We start from the raw sequence: 11,510 nt of genomic DNA on the forward strand, positions 1-11,510 counted from the left end.
GTAGAAGGAAGAAAGTGATATTACTGCTGTTTGCTGCAGTAGGATGCCCACAGGTCAGAAGTGATTCTGTGGTCTGGATAAAGGCTCAGTGCAATAATTACTACTAATAATTTTTTTATATTATTCAAGTTTAGGAAACAAGCTTAGCTACAAGAGGAAGTTACTCAGAAATAATATACTTCTTACACACTGTAAGCACCGATGTTGGGAAAAAAGTTACTGAGGGCAGAGGACTGGTGACATGAGCAGGTAAAAACATAGTAAAATCCCTTGCTTGGAACTTCAAGCTGGACATATTACGGGTAGCATCACGAAGTAACTTTTTACAGGGCAACAGCCCAGTAATGTTACATTTAATGATTTTGTGGATTCTCCACACTGCTGGATTTCTCTTGGTGAGCCTTACTCAGTTCAAGCAGAAGTTATGCAGGAATTACCAGGTGAAATGTTACGCCCTGTGTTATGGTGCTGTCATAGTGATCATATTGTTCCCTTCTGGCATTACAAATCTATGAACCTAAGAAATGCATGACTGAAGGGCAGCTGCGGTGCAGCTACTGCATTCTTAAGTGGAGAAAGTTATCTGGGTCATGTCTTGGGAAGGGAGACTGTGTTGTGCTGGGGAGATGAGCAGAGGTGAGAACTGACCTTTGGCTTGTTCACAGTGACAGGAATTGCAAATATATGTGCTCTGCAAAAATACATCTTTTCCTGCCGGTCCTAGGAAGCCTTGCTTCGCAAAGGTGTGCTGTAGACAGACCCTGGCTCATTCTGCACTAGGGTTTGAGGGGGAGCACCTGGGGGGAGAGATTTTTGCAGGGCAGTGTATGTAAGTGCTGTCATGGAGGAAGGCTGAGTGGTCACTGACTGAGCCAGCATATTTCTAACCTATTCAAGAAACATTTAAGACCAGTTTTGCCTGTAATTAGCATTACATTGCCTGATGGCAGTGCTCATAATGCAGCCCAGGATATTATTAACCTTCTTAGATACAAGGGCACGTTGCACATTGGCTCATATTCAACTTGGTGTCCACTAGGACCCCCAGCACCATTTCCTCCAAGCTGCTTTCCAGTCAGTCAGCCCCCAGCATATACTGTTGCATGGGGATGTTCCTCCCCAGGTACAAGACTTTGTGCTTGCCTTTGTTGAACTGCATGAGGTTCCTGTTGGCTCATTTCTCTAGGCTCCTGAGAAGGCTGTACCCTCTGGCTGGCAGCACAACCTTCTCATGCATCAACCACTCCTCCCAGTTTTGTATTGTCTGCAAACCTGCTTACCAGTTATCTAGCTTCAGTAGGCAAGTTGCTGGTGGACATGGTGCCGTATGAAAGATCTATCAAGAGTTTCACCAATTCAAGGAAGGCATCATGCTCAGGCAGCATGACCTCCCCAGGGCTGAGAGTTGAATGCCACATTTGGAACACCTGTACAGAGCAGTTTTGTGTGATAGCAGCCCCCTTCACTCACACTGGTAAGTGGCAATCAATGGAGCAGGACCACAGATATCTAGGAGGGAACTGATAGCTCCTGTACCTCATTTTTGCCTGAGCTGTCAAAAAACGCCATGTCTTCTTAAGCCCCTTGCATCCCTGCTTAGTGCAAAGCTACACTGGAAGACTGTTGCTTGATCTACCCTGTCTTTAGTCATGTCTGCACTTTGTAGCTGGTTTCAGTGCAAACATCAGCAAGTAAGTATGGAGTTATCTGATGCAGACATTTATCATGTGGGCTGTTGAGTCATGCAGAGATACTAGCTCAGATCCTAAGAGCAACTCATTGCTCTTGGCACAGTGATAAACACAAACTGATAATCTCTATCTCGTAGCAAAACTAATGTACTCAGAGTTAGGGCTGCACTGTTCCAGAGCCTGGGTGGGTATCGTTTGCTCTGGTATTTCTGCTCTCTTCATCATGGTGCTACGTACATGCACTCCTAGATTCTTTTTATGCTCACTAAATCATGGAACTGAGCATGAAGCTGTATTCCCAGCTACCTGGAAAATTAAGGCTGTTATATTGTCACATCAGAAATTGGACAGGCATTTTTACAAGCAAATAATAACAGATCAGGTGGGGAGATTGAAATGTATAACCAATAAAAAGAACAAAGCAATAGTGATGGAATATAGTTGCAGTGAAGATTAATTGCAAAGCAGTTAAAGATGTGAAGCACAAGTCAAGCAAGTCAGGTAGGCAAAAGAGCGCTTGATAGACAAGGAATAAAATGCAAAGTGCAGGAACAAAAGCAATTTCAAAAGGAAGTTTTATGATGAATTATTGCTTTGAGGTAAAGAATCTGAGGCTGGAAGAAATAGCCGATAAAGCAGAGAGAAAGCAGTTTATTATTTGAAGAGGTTAAGGTTTAGGAGCAACATCTGTGATGGTCCTCTAATATCAGCAGATAATCTGAGTGCCATTATTCCCCCTGGGTAACCTTGAGACACCTCTGGGGCTTCTGCAGCCTACAGAATGAGACCAGCAGTAACCTTCCCTGTTCATGAAATGATTGTAGGTCCCTCTCCATAATTCAACAACAGAGGACAGTGAGAAACTCAGAGGTAGAAAATGTGAACCTGAAGGCTGAATAAATCTGGTGAATATTCAACTTGTGAAATGTATTGCCCTTGGGCTGTCATGGATCCCACCACACTGAGACAACTCATTGAAAAAATAGTGATAAGGAGAAAGGTTACATTATGTTGACAGGTTAACATCTCAGCAGAGCCAGTCTGGTGTAGGCACTGGGTACCTTTGTTTTAGAGCTGCTAGGCATGTGATGCTGCTGTCCTCTGTTCATTGTAGGTAGCAGCTCCTGCAGTATTCACAGGTAACATACCTGTCACTGAGGATACTGGAATTGTTCCACTATAAGACTGTCATATTAAGCTGGCATAACTTTTCCAAACAGTAAGTTAGAGAGAAACTTTCTTGGGCTGGCAACACAGGAAGGAAGGGGTTAGTCATTTTTGTTTTCCTTAGCTTGTTTCTCAACCATGCCCAGCTCAGGCACAGGTGTATAGTAACAGGCTCATTCTGGGGTCCCTGTGGAGCCCCAAAAGCCACTTGCCTTCAGTCCTTACCATATTACTGATGCGTTAATTTTTCTCATTGTGGCAAAGAGTTCCAGCACACAGTTACAGAGGGTGTATGTGCAGCATTTGTGTTTCCAGGGAAAGAGGAGTTTGATGTCTCTCCCTCCTGGTGACTAATGCAGAAGATTGAAACCTTTCACATATACTGATATTTGACCCAAAACCCACCCAGCCAATGGAAGCCTTCTGATGAAAACCATTTTATGGAAGGTGCTTGGAAACCTCCTAGAGATTACCAGTGTCTTGTAGACTTCATGCTGCCCTATACTAGAGGTAAGTCCTTGGAAAGCTAACCTAACAACTCCATCCCTTCATGTGTAAATGGCTGTCTTAAGTATGGAAAAGCTTTCTGAAAAAGAAAAATCCCATTCATACCTTTTTAGTTTGTTATAACATGTCCATATAGTATGAGGAAACCCATGCTGACTATCAGTCTGATTGGCATGGAATAGTTTCTACTATAAACTTTACTGAATGAACAATTCATAAAAACATTAAAATGACTATACAAGGTCAGATGAATAGTTCATCCAAGCCTGCATTTAGCACAGCCAATAAAGTTTGCATAGGTAAAATGCATAACAGAAGAGCAGACAATATACCTTCCTTATCTCCAGCAGTCTATGGTTTCCTTCTGTGTATATTGGAGGGTTTTTTTGATGGTTTATTCTCTTACCTTCACAAAAGCAGATCATGGTGCTGAAGTTAGTAGCCATACTCTAGATTTATATAAAAAAGTCTGGTGCTGTCATCAGGCTGGGGTCATAATGCAAGTCATCCCTAGGCAGACCTGTCATGGTGATAAAAAGCCCTTTCTGTATGAAAAGTCGAGACCTGGAGGTTTTTGATAGTAGATTTAGACACAATTAAAGACTAGGTAGAATTGACTGGGAATTGAGATCCTGACTTGATATTCTGTAAGAGTAAAGATAGTCCTGTTTGACCTACCAGTGATTACGTTTCACTAATAAATATACTTTGGTAATGAATTCCCTCAAATAGCTGTCAAAGATACACATTGTTGTTTCAGTAAAAATCAGAAGCCTTGATGACATGACAAAGCTGATGCACTAGAGCAAATGAAATTTCTGCCAATGAGTGTTTGAGATTCAGCTAATCAGTTCTTTAAAGCCAAGAGCATTTATTCTTTTCATTACTGACTCTAGATATATTATAACAGTAAATACAATAAAGCTTGCTGTAAATTGTGCTAGTCGTGTATGGTCAGAGTATTTGTGGGAATGATTGCTACATGGACTAGAATTGCATTACCTTAGGTTATTAGATTATGTATCATGTCCTGCTGAATTCTAATATCATTTTGTTTAAATGCAAATGATAAAATAAATGATAGCTTCTGCTTTAGGGCTGTGGATTAGTTATTCAAAATGATCTTACTATTAACTGTGCAGGGAAGATAAATCGGTTAAAGGAAAAACTTGACATCTTATCAATTTTTTCTATATAGAGGCTTTAGTGGAAAAAAATGCTTGTTGCAGCAGTTTCCTTTTATTTCCTTAATCATGTATTAAGTAAGTCTGTACTAGAAGCTTAATATAGAATTTTAAAGTGCTTAGACGTAATGAAACCGTGTTGGACAGTGGCACTGCGGCAGCAGCAGGACAAGGGGGCCGTACGATAGGAACAGCTCAAACAAGTCATGTCAGCATTCCTCCTTCCCAAAAAACAAATTTACCAAAGCAATTGGAAAATGAGGCAGAAAAAAATGAGACAAGAGGCAATGTTGAGAAGAAAAACATGTCACAAACCCCAGACTCAGTGGAATGACCAAGCACAAAAGGAGTAGTAGGGAGAATTAAGGTTAGGGGAGAGAGCATGGGTGTTGTAGCAGGGTGTCATGGGACAAGAAGGCATTGCTTCCACTGTGCCTGAGCTGCTGTGCATTGAATTTTCTGTCTCCTTGGACAGGTCATAACTGGGACACATTGATGGACTGAAAAGAATTCAAGCACAGATAATAATAAGGGCTGTACAGCAGGATTTATGAAGAGAAGTTAAGCATCGAATGTGCACAGTTTGTCTCTGACAGCCTGACATGAGAGCAGTGTAAATACAAATGAAAAGGAAGAGGTGTCGTTTAACATAATAGAAAGATGTTGTCAGCAAGGGCTTTCCCTGGTCCTTACTTCAAGTAAGTCGGTGTATTAATGAAGACTAAACTCAACCCTTTCTCTATGCTTGGCTGCTGCTTGAACTCCTCGTCCCCTGCCCAAGCTCCTCAGCTTGTACACTCCTTGGAGGGAAATCACTCCAGTGATTTCATCCAGTGGGATGGAGTCCCTCTCTCTCCTGGGAGTCAGCCAAAGTCCCTTCCCTTTTCTTCAGAGGCTCAGTATAAATCCCCTTAGTCAATGTTATGCTGTATGCAACCCTTGCTTTCCTATAGCTTGTAGCTCAGGTAATGTTTGAGTTGTAGCTGTTGAGGTTCTTACCTCCACTTACCGGAGTGCTGTAATCAAGTACTGATCCTTGGGGCTATTGCACATAAGTGTTGGCCCTAAGGAAACCATTAGCCAATGAAAAGTTACCAAACCTCAGGGAAAGCTTTGAAGGCCATCAGGTAGGAAGAAAATCCAGTCCTCTGGATCTGTGCCTCCTCTCGCTTTCTGCAGCTCTTTTTCCAAACCTTGCTGTTTCCTTGCTCAAGGGTAGCAGCTGCCTGAAAGTTCCTACAGCTCAGAACAAGGAAACTGGTGCCCAGCGATCAGGAAAACATCCAAAAGTAGTAATTTCCCATTATTTCTTAGATTGCATTTTAATTATTGACAGGCAGAAAGCCAGCTGAGAGCCCAAAGGCATTCTGTAGTAGCGGGTTAAATTTGGTTAATGATCTGAGTTTCTGCCAAACTCACTGCCGCATATCACGAGTGACACTAACTAGACTTGGAGGCTATTTCAGTTAAGTGCTTGCACTGTATTTACATGAGCTATTTCATAGACTGCCACTCAGAAAATACAGAAGAGCACAGAGAAGAAATAAGGATGAGCGAGTACCTCTGGGTGGCTGACCAATTTTCTTCCCGCACTGTGGAGTTACTTTTGTGCAGCTGGGGAAGAAATTAGCTATTTCATTGTCACAATTATTTAAGAAACCTCCCTCTTTCCACTGCTACCTGTCCTTCTGCCTCCCATTCCAGGAAAGAGATTTACTGAGGAGTCAGGAAATTTTGTACGAGAGGAATGTTAGGATTTCTGGGTCCCTTTCTTAGGTGCTAATGTGACTGTTTTATCTTTGTTTGCAAGGTGATTGATTGGAGATTGAAGAACATCTAAAATGCATGCTTACTGCCTATACACAGCTTGATTACAAACCCAAAACACTCAAGCAGGATTTAGGACTGAGAAGTGTGAGAAATTGTGTGACTCCTTACTTTAAATCAAGAAGGCAATCATCTGTCAAGGCAATCTATTTTTCCTGGTTTATCTTCTAAGAAGAAATGTACAGCTGATAAATTTATAGAAGCTAACATAAGCGGGTAATTTTAAAGGAAACATTCACCATCTTCTAGGAATCCTTTCTGCTCAAATTTGTCTGGCTACCAAATATCCTACAGAAGGGCTAGTACTGACTGCTTTAATTCTCCCTCCAGTCCTCCACAGCTATGGATTCTCAATCCCTCTCTTCAGGTTAACCTCTACTTTATTCTGAAGGTTGCTCTACTGGGGAGAGGAGCTATGTTTGATCAGTACAAGAACTTGGAATCCACATATGTCCTAAATGCTACAAAAGAAGCAGCAATTTCTATCCTGTCAACTGGTTTTAAGCATGGTGGAAACCATGATGAATGTCTGACCTGTGATAGCCAGTCATTCATTAATGTATCTCTCTTTGATGCTTACAGTGTTGCATGAGTCCCTATAAGCATGTTATGCCTGATGTGCTATACAGAATGAAATGGGGCTTCCTCTTCTGTCAGCCTCAGTATTGCTGCATCTTGACCCTGTCTCTTGGTTTCTTTGGCCTCTGGGTCTCTGAGTGGCTGCACCACCTGCACACTTGATGAATCTTCTTGTCTTAATCTCCAGTAGTGTTTACCATGAAGCAGATGTCCAGAATGGATCAGATGAAACATGTCCATTAAGTATGCAAAGACACCAAAATGGTTAAATTCAGCATTAAGTTCTTCACTGTAGACATCCAGAATCTTGGTATCTGATAGCCCTGCTCTTCCTCACAAGTATGGGATCTGAACTTCTGCTGACAGGCAGTGTACTCAACAAAATGACCACACACTAGCTATATAACATGCACAGTTTATTAAACAAGCACACTAAAGTGCATAAACAAACTAAAATAAACACATACTAACGCAAATCAGGTATATATCTATATATAGTAAGTTCAATAAAGGAAATCGAAGATATATGTATGTGTATAGCAGAGAGGAAAATTAGAAATGCATACCATTACTACACAGGGAGAACAGATTAAGAAGAAATACATCACCAATTACCACCTAATCTTCATCATCCAGGCCCACACTTCAAGCTGGGAAGCCCTGTTGCAGTTGATGTCAGGAGGTTCAGGTAACTAGAAAAATCCCTACATGGTGTGTCCACCCAGAGGTGAGGCTTTGAATTTGGCTACAGGAGGGTCCTGCTTTTACACCCTTAGAAAAACAACTGGCTTTATGCCAAATCTTTAATTGTTTACTCTTGGGGTCCTGCAGTTTCTCATGATCTCACTGTCCATGCTGAGAGCATTGGCCAGGTGCCCTGGTGTGGCCAACTGTGAAGATCATAGAACAGCTGCACCATTATGTTTTCCTGCCTCTTTCTGACAACCACGATGAACATACACATATATACCTTACCAAATACACTTTGACAAAAGCATACTTTATTTTGTCTCAGTCATGAGTGGGAATCAGCTCTCAGGTAGGTTTCCGTCCATTACAACTTCTCATTTTGTCAGTTACATCTGAAAGTGTGGCCTCCTCTTTCTTCCTTGGAGAGCTGTCCATGACCATCCTGAGAGGGACCTATAAGGAACATGAGTTTAACCTACAATTCTCACTCAAGACAGCAGGAAAGAGAAAACTGTCACTTCACTGTGATCAGCTAACATGCTATTACTCATTTGGCTACATAGTCTTAATAAAACCAGCTATGAATGCTCTGACTCTGGTGGGGTTGTTTTCTTCTCTTTTTCCACTTCTTGTATAAATAAAAGTCTAAGTGCAAAGCATCTCATTAGTGATCTTGTTTTATATTAGTTTCGGTAAACCAGAAGGAGACATTGTGTAAAGCACTTAATCGAGTAATAGGCTTAGGACTAGCATACTGGGTAAATAGAAGAAGAAATTCCCAGAAGGCTCAGTGCTTTGTGTTTAGCTCACTACCTTACCCAGTCTTTATCCTGATAATAGACTCCCAGTAAAATAACGCTTAATAAAACTTAAACTTGAAAGAAAGTAATTTGCTTGGGCTATTGATTTAATTAACTTGAGTCCATTTGTTGAAGCACTGTTTGTGTTTTTAAATGCACAGCACAGAACCCACAGGAGAATGTTTCTCACTGCAGTTAAGTGCTATACACCTTGCTGCAACGAGGTGAGGTTTTGGTGAAGAAGTTTCACTTTGCCTGTGCCCTGTTGAGGATCTAAAAGTGGTGGGCTAAAATAATCCATCAAGGACAGTGGACACTGGTATAGAGCTAGGCTGATGTCTGTCCACTGGGAGCACTTTGGGTGCTTGGTATAATGGAACATATGGTTCTAGTGGGAAGAACTGACAACTTTACATAAATGGGGATATTTTTTGAAATTGGCTGGCTTTCCTTGTCATTTCAGCAAAAAAAAAAAAAAAAGGCCTTTACCATGAGACCTTTTAGGCTTTGCAAAGCTGATGCCTATGCTATCATCTCCAGCTTTTGTTTTGCTCAATTTACTGAGCTCTATTATTTTGTAATGCAAATATCACTTCATTAGCTATGAGTCACACTGTTCATTAGACCTGATGGAGTAAGTGTTCTGAAAGACCTCATCTGTGAAAGGTCTTTGGGCCAGAGGTGGGTAGGTCCTTCCATTTTGCAATTTGTAAAGTGGAAGCACACTTTCCTACTTGGTTTAGTGCTGGGAAACAGTATTCTGATGGAGGAAATAGCAAGTAAGACAAGGTAATTTTAGGAAACTTAACCCTTTAGTACTAAAGTATATACACAGGTTGCCTTGGCATTATGGTTGCTACTAAGGGGTAAGAAAATGTCAGATATCTCATTTTCCCTTTGTCTATTTTTAAGGCTGAGATATGTAGAATGCTACTTTCAGCAGTGGCATTCTTTATTCCAGTCACTCACTCTGAACTGGGGGTCAGTAGTGTTCTGAGGGAGTATCTCTAAAAACTGTAGAACTGATTAAACTAATAGTTCTGCACCAATTTACTGAGCTAGTGCAGAACAAAAATTGTGGGGGAAGGTTATAACTGCCTATTGAATTCTGGGCATCACTCTTGTGGGCATGAGAATAAAGAATTACAATCACCCTCAAATACTAAACTTTCTTTGTACAGAGACTAGAAAGTAAAGAATGTCCTCTTCTCCGAGCACTGCAGAGCAAGGTACCACAACTCTGTCAGGGCCCCACAGAGTTGCCACATCACAGTTTTTACCGGGAAGTGTCTTCAGCCCAAATTTCTGTTGATATAAATTACCTAAATATATTTGAGGGCTCAGGTTTTGAGGAGTAAGGGTGGTATGAGAACCTAAATGTGATGGATTAAAAAATCTTTTTATCGTTTCCTGTTTAGTACACCATATTCTTTGTAGAACTCAGAAGGTGGTTTTGATTTTCCTCTTCTAGCATGATATAATTATGTATTTTGTCCTGACATTTTATTTCCCTCTTCAGCCACAGAGTTGCCATTTTATACTGCCAGCTAATAGTGCATTATAGTTGAAAAGGGGAGAGGAATTAGACACCTCCAAAGAAACCCAGAAGTCACTTGGTATCTGTGGTCGGGTTCATGTAGCTAAGTGGACAGGTTTATGGCGCAGCTAGTAACCTCTACTCCTTTGACAGTCAAAGGAGATACACTCCATCAAACTGATGAGGTACATCTAATTAAACACTCTCATTAGGTTTTGCAGTGAGGGCCTCATCACATAAGCTATTGATATTTCAGTTCATTTAGAAAACTCTCAGCATCCTTGAAGTGCCTCATGCTTACAAGACTGCTGGCCTTCATGGTCAGTGGTGCTAATGCTCAGTTAGTTATGAGGAGGATTATGTCCAGATAGTTATAAGTGGGTTCATGCTCTTAATAAATGCTAATGAGTTTACTGTCAGAGAAATGATTTCAGAGTCAGCAAAGGTTTGGACAGGAAGAGCTGTTGGTATTATTCCTCCTCTTGATTAAGATTTTGACAGATTTTGCAATTGTTTGATTAGTTTATTTAACTCCCACTATTCTGTATCTCTATGCCTAAAGAGAACTTGGAGCAAGAAAACACTGTGATTTATTATATCTATTTCCTAACATGAAAGATACGTCAGAAACTTTTAAGATTGCAATTCCAGATGTGAAGAACTTAGGAAATTACAGCCATATCTCTCCCTCTCTGTGAATCATTTAATGACATATATATGGAAAAAAGTGTGTGAAGGTGCAGTTGTAGATTAAATCATGGTGCATTTCTGTAACAGACTGCTTTGAGTGGAATTTCACAGGGCTTTCTTTTTAAAAAGCTGAGATCATAAAGTTCACCATGTAACCACTAGCATGACATCCACTGGATCTCAAGACAAGATCTGAACACTGGGAAATTATTTCCCCAGGACTATCACCCCTGTCATCCTCTGGACCTTTGAAATCCATTCTACATGGTACAGATACTGTTTTTCTTGTAGCAACATAGCAAAAATTATGTATGAGCTCTAACATAAGAGCTGTGCAAGACACAATATAACATGGAATCATAGAATCATAGAACAGTTAGGGTTGGAAAGAACCTTAAGATCATCAAGTTCCAACCTCCCTGCCATGGGCAGGGACACCTCACACTAAACCATACCACCTAAGAAACATAACATTACCAATAGCATTACAAATTCTCTCAGCCGTTTCACATCCTGCAAGCTACTCTGCTCCTCACCAGTTCAGCTGTGAAAGCACCGTTTGCAATGTTACTGGCCATTCTGGGTAGCATCTCTCTTGAAGCCATATCAAATGGGTGCAAAAACAGAGCTAGAGGATTGTTGAGGCATACTGTTTGTGTGCAAACATTTCTTAGTGCTGTTGAGAATGAGAATAAAGAACAGCTTTTACACAACAAATAATTACATTAATTAAATCATGTTAAAGCAAGTGTGTGTTAGCTTTGTTTTTGTTATTAATTTTAAAAAGAGATTGTATTGTCTAGGCAAGCAGGATTTTTACTGCCTTAATGAAAGGAAT

General features: G+C 40.8%; 1 long non-coding RNA gene across 1 annotated transcript; it reads left to right on the plus strand.

Annotated features, from left to right (window-relative positions):
- The first annotated feature begins 3,229 nt into the window (after positions 1–3,229).
- On the plus strand, positions 3,230–6,857 carry LOC117436765 (uncharacterized). Its single transcript, XR_004550096.1, has 3 exons — positions 3,230–3,368; positions 5,025–5,247; positions 6,360–6,857. It is a non-coding gene; the product is annotated as an uncharacterized lncRNA (long non-coding RNA).
- The last annotated feature ends 4,653 nt before the right edge of the window (positions 6,858–11,510 follow it).

The sequence above is a fragment of the Melopsittacus undulatus genome, chromosome 1 (genome assembly GCF_012275295.1).
Source record: "Melopsittacus undulatus isolate bMelUnd1 chromosome 1, bMelUnd1.mat.Z, whole genome shotgun sequence".
Lineage (NCBI taxonomy): Eukaryota > Metazoa > Chordata > Aves > Psittaciformes > Psittaculidae > Melopsittacus > Melopsittacus undulatus.